This window comes from Schistocerca serialis, chromosome 4, assembly GCF_023864345.2.
Source record: "Schistocerca serialis cubense isolate TAMUIC-IGC-003099 chromosome 4, iqSchSeri2.2, whole genome shotgun sequence".
NCBI lineage: Eukaryota > Metazoa > Arthropoda > Insecta > Orthoptera > Acrididae > Schistocerca > Schistocerca serialis.
Window position 1 is genome coordinate 417,488,128 of NC_064641.1, and position 19,448 is coordinate 417,507,575.

At 50.4% G+C, this 19,448-nt stretch overlaps 1 long non-coding RNA gene and 1 pseudogene across 1 annotated transcript in view; both read left to right on the forward strand.

The window, feature by feature from the left end:
* Positions 1–19,448, forward strand: part of LOC126474986 (uncharacterized) — a 490,806-nt gene that overhangs the window by 253,168 nt on the left and 218,190 nt on the right. The window lies entirely within an intron of this gene.
* LOC126476499 (5.8S ribosomal RNA) lies at positions 15,874–16,028 on the forward strand (annotated as a pseudogene).

Here is a 19,448-nt window from a genome sequence, read left to right on the forward strand (position 1 = left end):
GGGCGGGACGTGGGAATACAGGCGTGGCAGCGGGCGGGGGTGGGAGAGGATCGGGGAGACGAGCGGCTGAGGAGGATCAAGTTTACGGGAGGTGTACAGGATCTGTATCCTTTCAAGGAAGAGGAGGAGGTCGGGGAAGGGGATGAGATCATACAGGATCCGTGTGGGGGAGGGGAGATGGATGCGATAGGCGAGGCGGAGAGCATGGCGTTCCAGGATTTGGAGGGATTTATAAAAGGTAGGGGGAGCGGAGATCCATGCTGGATGGGCATAACAAAGGATAGGGCGGATGAGGGATTTATAGGTGTGGAGGATGGTGGAGGGGTCCAGACCCCACGTGCGGCCAGAAAGGAGCTTGAGGAGATGGAGGTGGGAACGTGCCTTGGCTTGGATTGTCTGGAGATGGGGAGTCCAGGAGAGGCGACGGTCGAGGGTGACGCCAAGGTACTTAAGGGTGGGAGTGAGGGCGATGGGACGGCCATAGACGGTGAGATAGAAATCAAGGAGGCGGTAGGAAGGGGTGGTTTTGCCTACTATGATCGCCTGGGTTTTCGAAGGATTGACCTTGAGCAACCACTGGTTGCACCAAGTGGTGAACCGGTCAAGATGGGATTGGAGAAGGCGTTGGGAGCGTTGCAGGTTGGGGGCAAGGGCAAGGAAGGAGGTGTCATCGGCAAACTGGAGAAGGTGGACGGTGGGTGACGGCGGTGGCATGTCCGCCGTGTACAAAAGGTACAGAAGGGGGGAGAGGACGGAGCCTTGGGGCACACCGGCGGACAGTGTGTAGAGGCTTTTGGCAGCTAGACAGAAAACGTAATAGAAAGGAAACGCGGTGCGATCGGCACATTTGTACGCGCATAAGCGAAATCACAAAATAAACAAGGAAATCAATAAGTAAACCAAATAAATAACATCCATAAAGACATAACAAGTATAAATAAATAAATAAATAAATGTCGCACGATACCGACGCATGTTACATACACAACGCATTCGCGCGCGCCCCCTCGTAGTCACGACATCGACTCCACAATAAGCATCCCAAAACAGACGATACCGCCATCTGTGAAATACCCACGCCACTCACTTGTCTATTTCGTGACGACACCATACCGCCACTTATCGGACTCTGACGCAACGACATCGACAATGCGACCCACAGGCACAACAAAGCCATCTATGAGAATGTGACTAAACTACTTTCGCATGCAGCCCAGAAACGATACCTCCTTCTATAGGAATCCCACGAAACTATGCGCTCCATACTGCCGAAACAGTATCTCCATCTATCCAAATATGACGAAACCACATGCAGTACCTCCATCTACGAGAATCTTACAACACTACATCCAGCACACAATACCGCCATCTATTAGTCTCTCGAACCATCACTTCCTCCACTCCGCTTCCAACGACGATACCGCCATCTATGAGACGCCAAGCCGACAATGATGTCGTTGTCGCCCACTGTGCCCACTTTACGACCCTAAGCAAAAAGCCTGCAGCCTCTGTCCACTACAGGTGCCCCAAATCCAGTGGCCGTGCCATAACAAGTGGTCGACCGACAATCACTCCACCCCGACCCGTGCATGCGCCACCCCCACCGCCCAACTCGGAACTCCAGCGGATGAATGGCGGACTTTTCCCGCACTCCTAAGTTGCAGTCCACCCCTATGTCTTACATTTCATGAACAGTTATATCCCATATGCCAAAATCCCGCTGTCCCTATACATACCAAAAAACGAGCCCAGTTAAACCCAGCAACCTAAAGTTCTCATGATTAAACCAGCAGAGGGAGCTCAGAAAACGGACAAAGAACTTCAAGAAACAGTAAGGACGCTAATCGCCACTTCACTAAAAGATGTAAGGATCTCAAAATGTAAGGCAATAAAAGACAAAGGCATTGTTCTTGAGGTCCCAAATGATCAGGATGCAGAAAAAATAATTAAGTGTGGAGACATAGCTCAGTCCGGAATTGCTATATCAGATCCAAAAAAAAGAAATCCAAAGGTAATCATTTTCGATGTCCCAAGACGGACAACAGAAGAGGAGCTGAAAACTGAGCTGTTTGAAAGAAACCTCTCCAGGCTCAACGCATCTCAGGAAGAAGTTATGGATGGCATCAAGGTGCTGTTCAAGAATGGCCCAAAGGAACGGGAAGATGTGAACTTGGTTTTGGAGACAACACCAGAGCTCTGGAATAAGCTAACACAGCAAGGCCGTGTCTACATAAACTGTACCTCACACAAAGTGAAAAACTACAACAACATAAACAGGTGTTTTAAATGCCAGGGACAAGGACACACAGCTTCCAAGTGCACGAGTGTGGAAAACACCTGTGGTCACCAAGCGGCATCTGGACACACCTACAAGGACTGCCCAATGAAAGATCAGCCAGCACACTGTGCAAACTGTAAGCATGCTAAGAAGCCACACAACCATGCCGTAACAGAGAAATCCTGCCCAGAATATAACAGGGTCAAGGCCATAATAACCAACAGAACTGATTATGGCCAGTAGGGATGATGCAGTTCAGCAGACTGGAAGAAGACAAGGGACTGACACACAGAACAATTTCATAAGGATTCTCCAAATAAATGGGCAAAGGGCAAAAGTAGTCCCTGATTAACTGGCACAGAGGATAAATGAAGAGAATGTGGATGTGCTGTTGATCCAGGAACCCTACTGTATAAACAACAAAGTAGTTGGCTATCTCCCAAATTACCAGCTCATGTATAGCGCCAAAGATGGAGCGACAAAGGCAGCTATAGCACCTAGGTCGCAGACACTAACAGCAATGCAGCTCACAAATTTCTGCAACAAGCACATGGCCATTGCTAGTGTAAGTGGGTACTTTGGTGAGATTTACGTAGTTAGCCTTTACTGCCAATATGGTTCACCTGTAGATCAATTCCTCCAAGAAAAATTGGAGGTTATCCTGGACAAACTGAGTGGGAAAGCAATAGTCATAGGAGCTGATACAAATGCCAACTCACCAGTCTGGCACAGCCAAACGACAGACGGGAGTTGGAGGACTTTATCTCTCAACATGGTCTTCTGGTTATAAATGAGAGATCGCAGCTAACTACTTTCAGTGGGCCCAATGGGGAGAGTAACATCGATGTTACTATATGTACACCCTTAGCTGCCAGAATGCTGTGTAGGTGGATGGTCCATGAGGAATGGACATCAAGTGACCACAGGGCAATCACTTATGAGGCCAGAGTACCCCAAAGAATGAGGGCAAAAGAAGAACTCCCAAATTACAATACAAGCTGGGCAAAGTGGTCCATTTTTGATAGATAGCTCATTAGTGCCACAGAGAACTGGCTACAAAACCCACAGGAGGGGGTCAATGAAAAGGTAAACAGACTGCAGGTTGCAGTCTATGAGAGCTGTAAAAAATCAATGAGAAGGAAGAGACAGTTGCAAAATCCAGTACCATGGTGGAACACAAAACTAGCAAACCTGCGGCGGGATACCATGTCTGCACACACGCAAAATCGAAAATGAAACTGCTATGGTTGCTGCAAAGAGCAACTACAACAAAATTAAAAACAGGTTCCACAAGGAAGTAGCCAAGGCGAAAGAAGAGACATGGAAGAAGTGGGTGTCTGACTGTGACAAAAATGATCCATGGGCCATAACGAGAAGGGTACTCCAGCCAAAATACGGCACAGAGAATGTAATTAGCAACATTAAATTTGGGAACCAGACTCTTACCATGACATGGGAAGAGACTACAAAATCACTGCTCCAAACCCTCTTACCTGATGACGATGCGGATCAGGATACTGAAGATCAGCTAGTTGTGAAACTCGAAAACGAGAGTTACAACAATGTGGATCTATATCCAGACTTTACAACTGAGGAAATAGGCGCTGCTATTAAAGCCTGCAAACCAGGAAGAGCAACAGGTCCGGATAGCATTGATGATGCAAAGATCAAAAGAGTATGGCATACCAGCCCTCACCTCCTTTCAGAGATATATAACACCTGTCAGCTAGAAAGGAGAGTCCCAGAAACATGGAAGAAAGGAAGAGTGTGCATACTTCTGAAATCGGAGGCCAAACCAACGGATGAACCAAAATCCTACCACCCAATATGCCTTCTCCCCATCATAGGGAAAGTCCTAGAAAGGCTTATTGTAAATCGTCTTGAGAAACGATATGAGGAATCGGACCTGAAGGCCCCAAATCAGTTTGGCTTCAGGAAAGGTGCATCAACAGAGATGGCCATTAGGGAAGTACTAAGCCACGTACACTGTCAGGAGAGGTACGTTGTTGTAGTGTTTGTAGATATAGCAGGCACCTTTGATAACCTATGGTGGCCCAGCATTATGAGGCGTCAAAGACAAATCCAATGCCCATGAAACTTGTACGACCTGATGGGAGATTATTTCAGGAACCGAAAGGTGATGGTGAGCAGCAAGGCTGGTGTCGTGGAGAAATGGGTCACAAAGGGTTGCCTACAAGGCTCCATTTGCGGCCCATTCCTCTGGAACCTCGTCTTTGATGAGATGGTTGTCGAGAGGGAGGGCGAGCAGTGGGCAAAGGTGGCCTACGCAGACGACCTGGCAATCATAATTAAGGGACGAAGTAGGAAACAAATAGAAGAACGAGCAAAAACAGCATTAGGCAAAGTCAGCAGGTGGACGAGACAGAACAAGCTCGCAATATCCCATCACAAAACAGTCGCCATGACCATCAAAGGCACTTTCGATAGACACAGACCGCCTACCATACCATTTGAAGGCAAGAATATGAAGTTTGTCCAAGAATTCACATATCTTGGAATAACCCTTGATGAAAGACTGTGGTTCACACCTCACGTGAGGAACATTCAGAAGAAGCTGGGTGAAGTATCAGGTTCACTCCTGAGGGTGACCAGAACAGAGTGGGGTCTGCAAAAGAAATCATTAAAACTAATATACGAAGGTCTATGTCTCTCTGTTTGCAGGTATGGTGCAGCAGTGTGGGCAGATCGGACGAAGCACCGGTATGTCAAACGCATACTAGACCCAATCCAACGACCATTTCTTTTGCAGATGACCAGATCCTGCCGGGCTGTGTCAACTGATGCTCTCCAAGTACTCACAGGGTGTATGCCACTTGATCTGGAGATAGTCAAAGCAGCCTTGCTATACCATACCAAACATGGAATGGTTGGCTCGGTTGCTGGGTTCCAGGTTCCAAGAGCTGTCATAGGGCAAAACCCTAGATATATTGCTAACAAACATATAAACTGTATGTTGCAGGAAGAGTTGCAGGAAAGAAGGAACAGGACACAGAATGGCAGGGAAACTTTTAGCTGGGTACCACATGTGGAACTATGGCAGACAGGCTGGCGTGGGGGCATGGTTCCACCATACTCCCTGACATGTCTTCTGACAGGCCACAGTCTGAAGAAGAAAATATATGAGCTGGGAATATAAGACAATGACAGATGCACATGTGGCAAGGAAGAAGACTCAAATCACATACTCTACGCCAGCACACTGTACAACGAACCCAGAGAACAGCTTATGGGGCTAATGGGACCTGAATCTATCAGGACAAAGGAAAATCTATTAAGGACAAAAGAAAGCTACTTAGCGATAAAAGAATTCGCGGAGGAAGCTTCCGATATTCGGGAAGTTGCGAGGATACTGTATAACACAGAGTAAGTATCACGATTTACCCCAGAAACATCAGGAAGAGACCGAAGAAAGCTAATCTCAATCTAGGGGAACAACAAAAGATTCGAGACCCAAGGATTCCGAAACAGCCCTAAATTCTTGGACACTTGGAGGACCATGGCATAGAGTGGAGGGTTGAAGAGCTGCCTCTCTAAAAAAAACACCAATGATCCCTCTACATGGATCCTGGGACACCAGTGGCAAGTAGGGTATGTCGGAGGGTTCGATGACCACCTCTATGGTCAGGAAATGGCTAAGATCCCAGGAAACTGGTGATCGACAGCATGTGGGCCTCGCCAGCCTGGGGACTACAGGTTGTCCCCCTGGGTACCCCTCCAATGTATGAACATGCTGTAAGTGGATGCTATACTGCTGACGAAAGGGTCGCTGTCAGCATTGGGGGCGCCGCCTCCACGTGGTTCCCGTGGGCACCCCAAAGGGTGGCTAAAGGCGCTCTTCAATGGAAGGACCATTCCCCCAAAAATGGGGGTAGTTTTTCCAAGCTGGTTCCCTTCGTCATGCTGGAGTTGGGTAGTGGACACATGCGGTGGACTTGAATGGAGGATGAGCAGTAGCTCAGGGATCCCTGATGATGATCCATCTCTGGAAAGGGGAAACCCAACCCAGAGATGCCATGTATGATACTGTCCCTATACATACTCTAAGTTGGTGCACACAACGTGAACACCGCTTCACCCAGACTCTCTATCACACAGTACACTCTGCCTGTAACAGACACAGCCACAACAATAAGGCACCAGCATGGAATAACATCCAGTGCATCCTCTCCGCCACATAACACCATCCAAACTATGACAACCAGAACGTGGCGTCCACTAATAAGACAGAATGTCCCACTCTGCCCACAAGCAACATCGCTCAGATCAGCCAAAAACACCCACACATGTCCAGAGTGGTGCACCCAACATCACAACAATACCTTGTGCAACAAGACAGGCAATATCAGGAACGAAACACACAGGTCTGCCACTCCCCTGGTAATGACATGGAACTGACGCACCACCTTACATCAGCCAAACGTGCACCCTGAATTGACATATCTGGCGCTGCTTGAGGCAGCCACCAACTATCCTCACTATGAACGAACCCTAGCCTCATACACTGACTGTTACCCCACGATATCCCTTAACCTAACCCACGATGTCCCTTAACCTAACCCACGATGTCCCATAACCTAACCCACGATGTCCCTTAACCTAACCCACGAAGTCCCTTAACCTAACACACGATATGCCTTAACATAACCCAAGTTGTGCCTAAACCTAACCCAAGATGTGCCTTAACCTAAACCAAGATGTGCCTTAACCTAACCCAAGATGTGCCATAATGTAACCCACATTGTGCCTTAACCAAACCCACGTTGTGCCTTAACCTAACCCACGTTGTGCCTTAACCTACCCCATGTTGTGCCTTAACCCAACCCACGTTGCACCTTAACCTGCCCTGTGATTGTAATACGAATCGTTAATGTAGTGTTGCCTAACAGCAACCCTCCAACATAGTTCGCTACCGTCAACTCCTTGCGAGTGTTGATTACTTTGCAGATGCTCACACTGTCCACTGTAATACGCACTGCAGTTGGACGTATATCGCCCTCCTGCCTTCTCAAGCTGGTCGGTCAGGAGTTTGCATGTTCAATGAGCTTCGCAGCTGTTCATTGGCATTCGCATGCCGACGCAATCAGTGTACGTCATGGTACGGCCAGTGTCCACTGTCCGCTGATGTCGTACAACTAACCCACATACTGTACTGAACATCGGTCGTTATGTACTGAATGATACACCATGGCACATGTGTGACTGTACAATGGCTGCACCCAACAACGGCGAACCCCAAGGCCCATATGTTGTGCACGATGCTATTTGTCTCGGCTCCCCATTATAGCTAGATTGCACTGTGGTACGCCGTTAAGACGTGTGGGGTGTGGGGGGGGGGGCGGGGGGACGAAAGGATTACGTGTCGCCCTTGATGGGGATCAGCATGAGCCGTCTGTTGATGTGGTGACGTGTGTATTCCGATTTAGTCATTTTTTCTCACACAACGTGATACCATGGTGCACCACGTTCCACATCTGCAACACGCTACAGAGGCCGGTTGACAGTCACTCACGCAATGAATATCGAATACGTATGCGAGCCACCTTCCACGTGTTCTCTCGTCATGCACACTTCGCTGCGTGTTTGTGGGCTGATGTAGCGTGTGGTGACACATAACATACAAGCATGCAAGAATCATTGAATTCGCAAATGGTGATGGACGTCTGTGTTTGCTGCCGACGATATGCAAATGAACTGGAAATCCGTTGTTGAGAGGTTGTTCATGCTGGAGGTGAATCGGTGATAGCGACGATCGGTACAGTTACTAACCGGTTGTTTCAGTGATACCCGTGATACCCACGAACGTGAATGGCCCTATTTGAGTATGAAGCTATATGTGGCAGTGGCTGGGTGGGACTGTCCCCGGCCAGTGATGGGGGGCCGCCTGGTGTGCTGGCCGTTCGCTGCGTTGGCGCACGCGCTACAGCCGGCTGGTGGGGGCGCCCAGTGGCAGGCGCGCAAGCCGATGGACGCGGCAGGTGGCGCAGCCGCGCGCCAGCGCGCCCTGCGCGCTGCGCCGTGCGGCCAAAGTCGGTTCTCCCAAGCCTGGTGTGAAGCGCGGAGGACATCTGCAATGTGCTGGTCCGATTGAGAACTGTATGCGTTGAGGATGCGCCGCCGCCCGGCACTCGGTCGCCACGGCGGTTCTCGCTGGTGGTTTGTGTCACAGCTGTGCAGACGTGTTGGTGCGTGCGCAGTGCTGGGAGAGTTCGCTTCTGCACTCAAGTGGGGCTATGCCCTTCTGTGGCACTGGCGTTGGCGCTGCGCGGTCACCATTGGTGGCCGCGTGTTGTCTCCTGCCATCGACGCCACTACAGCACACTCCCGGGACTTTGTCGGCAGTGGCAAACTCAGTTGGGAACATGGGTGTTCGCACTGAAAGCGTCTACTCGCCTAACACCGGGCGATTGCGCCTCTCTCGAACGCGACCAAGTACTTAAGATGGCGCTGCTCGCCGCCAGGACCTGAGAGGGTTTCGAGGTGTATCGTGGATTGGAGCTCTGCCTCCTCCTGTTTGCTGAATAATTGAGCGGACGCTTGCGTGATCGCAGAGGCCCTTGGGACACACTTCCAGGTGGCTGAATGCTCAGCTCCAGTTGATGCAGCTCCCTGGTTGATCCTGCCACTAGTCATACTCTTGTCTCAAAGATTACGCCATGCATGTCTCAGTACAAGCCGCAATAAGGTGAAACCGCGAATGGCTCATTAAAACAGTTATGGTTCCTTAGATCGTACCCACGTTACTTGGATAACTGTGGTAATTCCAGAGCTAATACATGCAAACAGAGTCCCTCTTCCCAGGACGAGCAGGGACAGACTGAGAATGAAACGGTTATGCAGAGGTACTCTAGAATCTCGTCGCTCATGGAGCAACAAATAAAGATTGGCAAGATAAGCCAAGCAGGACTTGCCATCATAAAAAATGAGCTGGCCGCATGGGCTATTGCCCACGCCAAACTTGAGTGAAGGGTGGAAGAGCTTGAAAAAGAGAACGACAGATTAAGGAGGCAACCGGCAAAGACGTGGGCGGCTGTGGCCGCGCAAGCACCCACCAAGCGCCCACAAAGCACAACCAGAGACACCATTGATAAAGTCACAAAAAGAACAGACACAGCAGTCTTCCTCAGGACATTGCCTGGGCAGGACACAAGTATCAAGAAAATTCGGGAACTTTTCACAAAAAATATAGACCCCGTCAAAGACAAAATTAAAATTAAAAATGTTAAACCGAGCAGAAATTTCGTGATAGTCGAAGTTGCCTCAGAGGAAGGTAAAGAAATGCTATTGAATAATCAGGAACTGAACTCGGTGGTCAAATGTGAACCGCCGAGGAAAAGAAATCCTCTCGTCATACTGTATGACGTACTTACAATTATGACAAATGAAGAACTCGTAGAAACAGTCAGACAGCAGAATTTTGATGGAATAAAAGAAGACGAATTCAAGAACAACTTTAAGTTGAAATTTAAGACTGGGCCGCGGGGTCGTGATGTTGTTCATCACGTCGCCGAAGTATCGGCGCCAATGTGGAAGAATATAACAATGGGCAGATTGTATGTTGGCTTCCATGCCATCAACACTAGAGATTATGTCGTGGTACCTCGTTGCCACAACTGTGGTGACTTGGACCACATCCTAAGGCTGTGCACCAGGGAGCCGGCGTGCACTAAGTGTGGGGAAAAGGTCACAGCCGCAAGGACTGCAAGGCGGCGGCAGTTTGCATACCATGCAAGAATCGAGGGAAGAAGTCTTGCGGAGCCACAGGCAGAAATTGCCCGACATACAGAATGTTGGAGCAGAGACTGATCTCTAGAACCGACTATGGCTGAGCCCGGCATACCGAACAGGATGCCAAAGCGAAAGTCCCCGAGCAAAAGGAGGAGGGATGCCATGCGGGCAAGTAGATTCAAGGATTTTTTGAGGTCGCTTTTGGGAGCCACCAAAATTGAAACAAAAGACATAGCCATACAAACCGAATTTCCAACAATGGATATAGGCATTCAAACCAATCTCCCCCCCCCCCCCCCATGGCTGAAATTCCCTCATCTGGAAGCCGGGAAACAAAGCCGAAACTACATCTACAACGGCAAGGGCATCCTGTGGCTCTAGCAACTCTCAGGGACAATAATACAAATGAACTACCAATACAAGAAAACATAGTGACGAGCTGAAGTATGAGCCCCACCACACAATGCACACCAATAGTTAGACTACCACCGGTCGATCCGGTTAGGGTGTGCCCCAACTTGGAGTACACCATGCAATTACCCAGATTGGAGCAGCCGGCTACCCTGACCACTGCCTTACGGCATGTGGTCTGTGTAGGACATGAAGACGGCAGGAGGATAACTTTTTCGGTTATGGAGGCTGTTGACAGAATCCAGCTAAAATCAGTGAATCTCCCCACCGACTTTGGAGCCTTGCGAGACTCGCTCAAGAAAGTATTCGAAAGATGAGGAGAGAAATTTGATCTTGACGACATTTACCAACAATCAGTAACAGCACATGGACGAATTGCATTTGACTGGAGTAAGACCTGGCCACATGACCGAATTCACACATACTTCCCATAATGACAAAAATAACCATAGGACAGCTTAACACACACAACAGCAGACTCCCAATGCAGGAGCTCCGAAAGGAGGTGGAGGGGAGGAGACAAGATGTTGCCTGTCTACAGGAGCCATACTCCCTGGCTGGGAAAATAGCTTTTGCTCCTGCAAGCTGGCAAATAGTCAACAGAGGGGATGACCCGAAGGCAGCAATAATAATAACAAATAAACTCTTGAGAGTTACCATACTCTCACAGTTCAAAACTAGCCACTGCAACGTCGTGAAGTTTCAATCCCCTACGGGAATTTTAACTCTCATAAATATGTACTTTCAGTATGGGGACAACATAGAACTTTACATAGACCACCTAGCGAGAGTTACCACGGCGTTGCGGGGAAGAAAACTCGTAATAACTGCCGACATTAACGCAAAATCCCCCCCTGTGGTACAGTGGCACAAGAGATGCTAATGGCGAAAAGGTCGAAGAACTTATGGCATCACAACTTGTGGTGGCTAACAGACCCAGCAATCCTCCCACCTACGCTGCAGGTGGAGGACAGGGCACAAACATCGATGTCACCCCAGTAACTCCGAATGCAGCTAACAATCTTCAAAACTGGAGAGTCACAGAGAATGCCACCACAAGCGGCCATAATCTGATAACGTTCACCATAGGAGAAAGAGAGTGCCGCTGGGCCACGGGGTGGGAAGTACAACTAAATTATAGAAGAGCCGACTGGGAACGCTTAGCGAGGGAGTGTGACATTCCTCCATCACCGGAAGATGACATGCACTTGGACATGGACGTAGACCAGAGGGCAGAGGAACTGGTGACTGCAGTGACAAGAACGGTGAGGGCAGCCATACCTACTAGGAGGAGGGCCATGGCGGCCTCCCCGTCACCACGGTCAGCTGAACTACAAGAACTGCGTCAGTCTGTCAGAAGGCTAAGGAGGCATTATCAGCGCAGTGTCGTCTGGCAGGAACGACAAAGGTGGCAGTTGATGTACAGGGAGGAAAAGCGGAAATTCCAAAAGGAACTGCAGGAAGTTAGAATGAAAAGTTGGGAAAACTTTGTGCTCAACCAGCTACTCACGGACCCGTGGGGGCTCCCATATGAGTTGTTGAGAGAAAAAATCCGCACTCCTCTGGAGTTATCAACAGTCAGGTACGGGGATAGGATGACGGAGTCCTGGCAGGAGACTGCGGGGGTCCTCCTCCACTCCCTGCTGCCTGACGACAATGCGGATGGGGAGACGGAGGGACAGCAGCAACTCAGAGATCAAGACCAAGAAATATACACCAATGAGACGGCTGTCTACCCCTTCTCAGAGGAGGAGGTAGCAACCCATGTAAGATCTTTGCAAAGAGGAAAAGCACCTGGGCGAGACGGCATTGTGGCGGAGGTGGTGCAGTTTCTGGCGCCTCAGCTGACTGCGCCACTAACACATCTGTACAATGAATGCCTCCGACAGAGGAAAGTCCCAAAGAAATGGAAAATGGCACATGTAGTTATCATTAAGAAAGGACCAGATAAGGATCCTGCAGAAGTGAAATCTTACAGGCCGATCTGCATGCTGGATTCATTTGGCAAAATATTGGAGAAATTATTGGCTGACAGATTGACAGCACACCGAGTTTTGTGCGGGATGAGTGACAGGCAGTTCGGGTTCAGGCCGGGGCGGTCAGCATCTGATGCAATCGCCCTGGTGGCCGAGGACTGTGGCTCGACCCCGCACAAATACGTGGTTGGCATCATGGTTGACATCAGTGGCGCCTTCGACAACCTGTGGTGGCCTTCGCTCTTCTCCTGCCTGTGGGAGAAAGTGTGTCCAGGGCCACTATATGGTTGCCTGAGGAGCTATTGCGAGGATCGGGAGGTCTGGCTATCATCCTCTAGCAAAAGAGTTGGAAAGACAATTACTAAAGGATGTCCCCAAGGTTCCGTCTTAGGACCCCTCTTCTGGGACATCCATATGGAGCCTTTGTTAGATAGTTTACAACAGAGTGAAGAGGTGCTAGAGGTGATAGCCTATGCGGATGACCTCCTCCTGTTGGTTGGCGGCCGCAGCCGCGAAGACATCGAACCGAAAATAGAGACTGCATTAGATAAACTCCAACAGTGGTGCCACACGACTAAAATGACAATATCGCCCAGCAAATCTACTTACCTCATGCTAAAATGACATCTCATTAGAAATCCGACTGTCAGAATAGACGGTTCACCAGTTCTTAGACGACATGAGACACGCTACATAGGAGTCATCATTGACGAGAGGTGGGGTTTCGGTAAGCACATTGATACCGTCACCCAGAGAGCCCTTCACATACTAAACAACCTCATCTCAATAGGCCATAAAAGAATCCATCTTCCTCCACACCTAATTAGACTTTATCATAACAGCATCCTAACCTCAGTTGTGGGCTACGGCTCGGGAGTCTGGGCGCACAGGCTTACGAGGGTGGTGCCCGCCATGGCAGTGAGAAGGGTCCAGAGAAGCATGATACTAAGAGCTGTGGGTGCCTACAGAACATCTCCAGGGGGGGCCCTATTAGTCATAATGGGGCTTTGCCCTCTGGACATAAAGATAAGGGAACAGGCGGCCTGGTATTGGGCCAAAAAGGGTAAGTACGAGAAGATTGTAGATATTATGGGTATTAGGGTGGGGGATAAAAGAGAAATAAGGAAAAGAGGGGAGGAGCTCTGGCAGGAGACTTGGGTGATAGAAGAGGCTGGACGACGAACCTTCCAGTTTCTACCTGATGTGAGGGAACGCCTGGGGGCATTCACTTTCTCACTGGCCATGGACCCTACCCGACGTACTTATGTCGATTTGGGAAAAGGGCAACATCAGCGTGTGACTGTGGCGATCCGGAGGGTACACCCAAGCATGTTGTTTACGAATGTCCCCTCTTCAATGATGTCGCAAACACACTACGAGACAGACTTCCCAACCATGACACGTATCAACTGCTCAGACGAGAGGAAACTTTTCAGGCCCTAAACACCTTGGCAAACGAGGTATCACGAAAAGTTCTAATTGAATATCTAAGAGAGATACAGTAAATAACAAGGACAATAATCACAGATTTCGACCAAGAGCCCTATTCCCATGCCGCCTGTGCGTGGACTGGCCAACATCTTCCGAGTTGGAATCCGCCACGTGCAGGACTAGGGGGAGTAGGGACCAACCACCGATTATGACACACACCGGACATGACGTAGAATAAGTTAGTTTGTAGGACATGGAACAGGAAATTAGAATAGATACTGCAGCGAATTATAACGTCGAGGCCTGCCCAGTGCCAGGGGCATGTTCTTCGGGTTTAGCTCGAAGAACAAGGCATATTATAGTAGGTTCACATTCTTACTGGCACACATGTGACGCTGCATAATATATATATATATATATATATATATATATATATATATATATAAATTCAATTAGTTATAGGATTTCGGTATAGATAGTAGATGTAGATATTATTTGCCCATTGTTGTTAGTAACTGTAGCTCACCATAAAACTAAAAAACTAACTGCACAATTTAATTAAAAAATGTTTAAACGTTAGGACCCACTAATGAGCTAAGGAAGTGGGTTAATTTGTATTAATTATAATGGTTATCTAATTAAGAATTTTTCTTTTTTTTAAAAAAATAAAAAAACCAGAGTCCCGACCAGAGTTGGAAGCAACGCTTTTATTAGATCAAAACCAATTGGTCGGCTCGTCCGGTCCGTTTGCCTTGGTGACTGAATAACTTTGGGCTGATCGCACAGTCCTCGTACGGGCGACCCATCTTCCAAATGTCTGCTTTATCAACTGTGGATGGTGGGTTCTGCGCTTACCGTGGATCTAACGGGGAACGGGGAATCAGGGTTCGATTCCGGAGATGGAGCCTGAGAAACGGCTACCACATCCAAGGAAGGCAGCAGGCTCGCAAATTACCCACTCCCGGCATGGGGAAGTAGTGACGAAAAATAACGACATGGGACTCATCAGAGGCCCCATAATCAGAATGAGTACACTTTAAATCCTTTAATGAATATCTATTGGAGGGCAAGTCTGGTGCCAGCAGGCGGAATTGACGGAAGGGCACCACCAGGATTGGAGCCTGCGGCTTAATTTGACTCAACATGGGAGACCTCACCAGTCCTGGACACCGGAAGGATTGACAGATTGATAGCTCTTTCTCGATTCGGTGGGTGGTGGTGCATGGCCGTTCTTAGTTGGTGGAGCGATTTTTCTGGTTACTTCCGATAACGAACGAGACTCTAGCCTGCTATCTAGTCGCGTGACATTCTTCGTGCTGTTAGCAATTACTTTTCTTCTTAGAGGGGCAGGCGGCTTCTAGCCGCACGAGATTGAGCAATTACCGTTCTGTGATGCCCTTAGATGTTCTGGGCCGCACGCACGATACACTGAAGTAATCAGCGTGTCTTCCTAGGCCGAAAGGTCGGAGTAACCAGCTGAACCTCCTTCGTGGTAGATATCGGGGCGTGCAATTGTTCCCCATGAACGAGGAATTCCCAGTAGGCGCGAGTCATAAGCTCGCGTTGATTAAGTCCCTGCCCTTTGTACTACCAATTGAATGATTTAGTGAGGTCTTAGGACTGGTATGCGGCATCGACTCTGTCGTGGCCGATGCTACCAGAAAGATGACCAAACTTGATCATTTAGAGGAAGTAAAAGTCGTAACAAGGTGTCTATAGGTGAAACTGTGGAAGGATCATTACCGACTAGACTGCATGTCTTTCGATGTGCGTGGTGTGTCGCGCAACACGCTACCTGTACGGCAGGTGCTTCTCGAAACAAACGGAAATGTTGTGTGGTACGAGCGCCAAAGCTCTGGAACGGCTGGCCTACAGCACCTGGCGCCTAGCGCCGGTTTTGAATGGCTTTCGCACCAGTGCCTGCCCGCTCCGGTGTTGAGCCGTACGACACCCAACGGCCCTGAGGCCGTTACAGCCTCAGTCCCGCCTATGCAACTGGTTTGAAAGAGACAGCGGAAACTAAAAGAAGGTCACCCAGGACGGTGGATCACTCGGCTCGTGGGTCGATGAAGGATGCAGCAAATTGCGCGTCGACATTTGAACTGCAGGACACATGAACATCGACGTTTTGAACGCACATTGCGGTCCATGGATTCCTTTCCCGGGCCACGTGTGGCTAAGGGTCGGCTACGCATCCTGAAACGCGGCGTTTGCCCCTCTTCGGAGACCTGGGAGTGACGTGGCCGCCTGTGGGGCCGGCCGCGTCTCTTTAAACGTGCGATGCTTGCCCGTCGCCTGGCGGTTCGCATACCAGTACTGTCTCGGTAGAGTGCACAGCCGGCTGGTGGTGTGTCGTGCGACACTTCGTACAACGACCTCAGTGCAGGCTAGACTCCGCGCTGAATTTAAGCATATTACTAAGCGGAGTAAAAGAGACTAACAAGGATTCCCCCAGTAGCGGCGAGCGAACAGAGAAGAGTCCAGCACCGAACACCGCAGACTTCCACCTGTCGTGGCATGTGGTGTTTGGGAGGGTTCACTACCCTGACGCCTCGCACTGAGCCTAAGTCCAACTTGAAAGCGGCATTGGCCCGTAGTGGCCAGTGCGAGCGTCGGCGGGACCTCTCCTTCGAGGCGGGTTGCTTGAGAGTGGAGCTCCAAGTGGGTGGTAAACTCCATCTGAGACTAAATATCACCACGACACCGATGGCGAACAAGTACCGTGAGAGAAAGTTGAAAAGAACTTTGAAGACAGAGTTCAAAAGTATGTGAAACCGTTCTGGGGTAAACGTGAGAAGTCCAAAAGGTCGAACGGGTGAGATTCACTCCCATCCGGCCACTGACCCCCGCCCTCGGCAGATGGGGCCGGCCGCCAGAGCAGAGCAATACGTGGCGGGATCGTGTCCGGTTGCCTTTCCACTCGCCGCAGGCTGGGGCCGTTCCGGAGTGTGGTGGGCCGCACTTCTCCCCTAGTAGGACGTCGCGATCCGCTGGGTGCTGGCCTATGGCCCCGGTGCGCAGCCTGTCTTTTAGCAGGCCTCGGTTTGCGTCTGTTGGGAAGAGCCCCAGTGTCCTGGGTGGCTGCTCGGCGGTATATCGGGAGGAGTCGATTCGCCCCTTTAGGCGCTCGGGCTCCCAGCAAGCTCACGCGGTTCTTCCCAGATGACGAACCTACATGGCCCAGCCCCAGACCTGTGTCGCTGTTGGCTCCGAATGCTCTCGGGCGGAATAATCGCTCCCGTCAGCGGCGCTCCAGCTTTGGACAGTTTCGCGAGCCGTCTTGAAACACAGACCAAGGAGTCTAACATGTGCGTGAGTCATTGGGCTGTAAGAAACCTAAAGGTGTAATGAAAGTGAAGGTCTCGCCTTGCTCGGTCCGAGGGAGGATGGGGCTTCGCCGCCCTTTACAGGGCGGCGGCCGCCGCACTCCTCGCCGTCTCGTCCTCACTGCGAGGTGAGGCGCACCTAGAGGATACACATTGGGACCTGAAAGAGGGTGAACTGTGCCTGGCCAGGACGAAGTCAGGGGAAACCCTGATGGAGGTCTGTAGCGATTCTGACGTGCAAATCGATCGTCAGAGCTGGGTATAGGGGCGAAAGACTAATCGAACCACCTAGTAGCTGGTTCCCTCTGAAGTTTCCCTCAGGATAGCTGGTGCTTGTACAAGTCTCATCCAGTAAAGCGAATGATTAGAGGCCTTGGGGCCGAAACGACCTCAACCTATTGTCAAACTTTAAATGGGTGAGATCTCTGGCTTGCTTGATATGCTGAAGCCGCGACCAAACGACTCGGATCGGAGTGCCAAGTGGGCCACTTTTGGTAAGCAGAAATGGCGCTGTGGGATGAACCAAACGCCGAGTTAAGGCGCCCGAATCGACGCTCATGGGAAACCATGAAAGGCGTTGGTTGCTTAAGACAGCAGGACGGTGGCAATGGAAGTCGGAATCCGCTAAGGAGTGTGTAACAACTCACCTGCCAAAGCAACTAGCCCTGAAAATGGATGGCGCTGAAGCGTCGTGCCTATACTCGGCCGTCAGTTTGGCAGTGATGGGCGGTCCTTTCGGCCGGCCGCGTAGCCCTGACAAGTAGGAGGGTCGTGGTAGTATGCGCAGAAGGGTCTGGGCGTGAGCATGCCTGGACCCGCCGTCGGGGCAGATCTTGGTGGTAGTAGCAAATACTCCAGCGAGGGCCTGGAGGGCTGACACAGAGAAGGGTTTCGTGTGAACAGCTGTTGCACACGATTCAGTCGATCCTAAGCCCTAGGAGAAATCTGATGTTGATTGGGGCCATCATAGCATGATGCATTTTGTGCTGGCTCCCGTTGGGCGAAAGGGAATCCGGTTCCTATTCCGGAACCCGGCAGTGGAACTGATACGAGTGAGGCCCCACTTTTAGAGATGCTCGTTGGGGTAACCCAAAAGGACCTGGAGATGCCGTGGGGAGATCGGGGAAGAGTTTTCTTTTCTGCATGAGCATTCGAGTTCCCTGGAATCCTCTAGCAGGGAGATAGGATTTGGAACGCGAAGAGCACTGCAGTTGCGATGGTGTCCCGATCTTCCCCTCGGACCTTGAAAATCTGGGAGAGGGCCATGTGGAGGTGTCGTGGCAGTTTGTACCCATATCTGCAGCAGGTCTCCAAGGTGAGGAGCCTGTAGTCGATCGAATAATGTAGGTAAGGGAAGTTGGCAAATTGGATCCATAACTTCGGGATAAGGATTGGCTCTGAGGATCTGGGTGTGTCGGGCTTGGTCGGGAAGTGGGTCAGCACTAACGTGCCATGCCTGGGCGAGGTGAGTGCTGTAGGGGTGCCGGTAAGTGCAGGCATTTAGTGCGGTCATGGTTTTCTCTCGCCGTTGGTCGGCCTCGTGGTGGCCGGCGGTGCAGGAAAGCGAATGATTAGAGGCCTTGGGGCCGAAACGACCTCAACCTATTGTCAAACTTTAAATGGGTGAGATCTCTGGCTTGCTTGATATGCTGAAGCCGCGACCAAACGACTCGGATCGGAGTGCCAAGTGGGCCACTTTTGGTAAGCAGAAATGGCGCTGTGGGATGAACCAAACGCCGAGTTAAGGCGCCCGAATCGACGCTCATGGGAAACCATGAAAGGCGTTGGTTGCTTAAGACAGCAGGACGGTGGCAATGGAAGTCGGAATCCGCTAAGGAGTGTGTAACAACTCACCTGCCAAAGCAACTAGCCCTGAAAATGGATGGCGCTGAAGCGTCGTGCCTATACTCGGCCGTCAGTTTGGCGTCCCGGTGCCTCAACCTGCGTGCAGGATCAGAGCTCCGTCCCATGCCTTGGCCTCTCACGGTTCTTCTTTGCTGCCAGGCCACGTCCACCGTAGCGTGCTCCTCCGGAGGCGCGCGGGTGCGTGGATTCTCTTCAGCTGCCATTCAACTCAGAACTGGCACGGACTGGGGGCATCCGACTGTCTAATTAAAACGAAGCATTGCGATTTCCACCCATTGGACTTCACATCCGCGGCAGCGACGTCTTGTGCCTATGTGCCCTGATGTGTTGTCCCTGAGCTGACACCCGAGAGTAACGGCTTATCCGAGAGGTGTAGGTTCGGTTGAGGTCTGCAGTTCCAGCTTTGCTCACAGA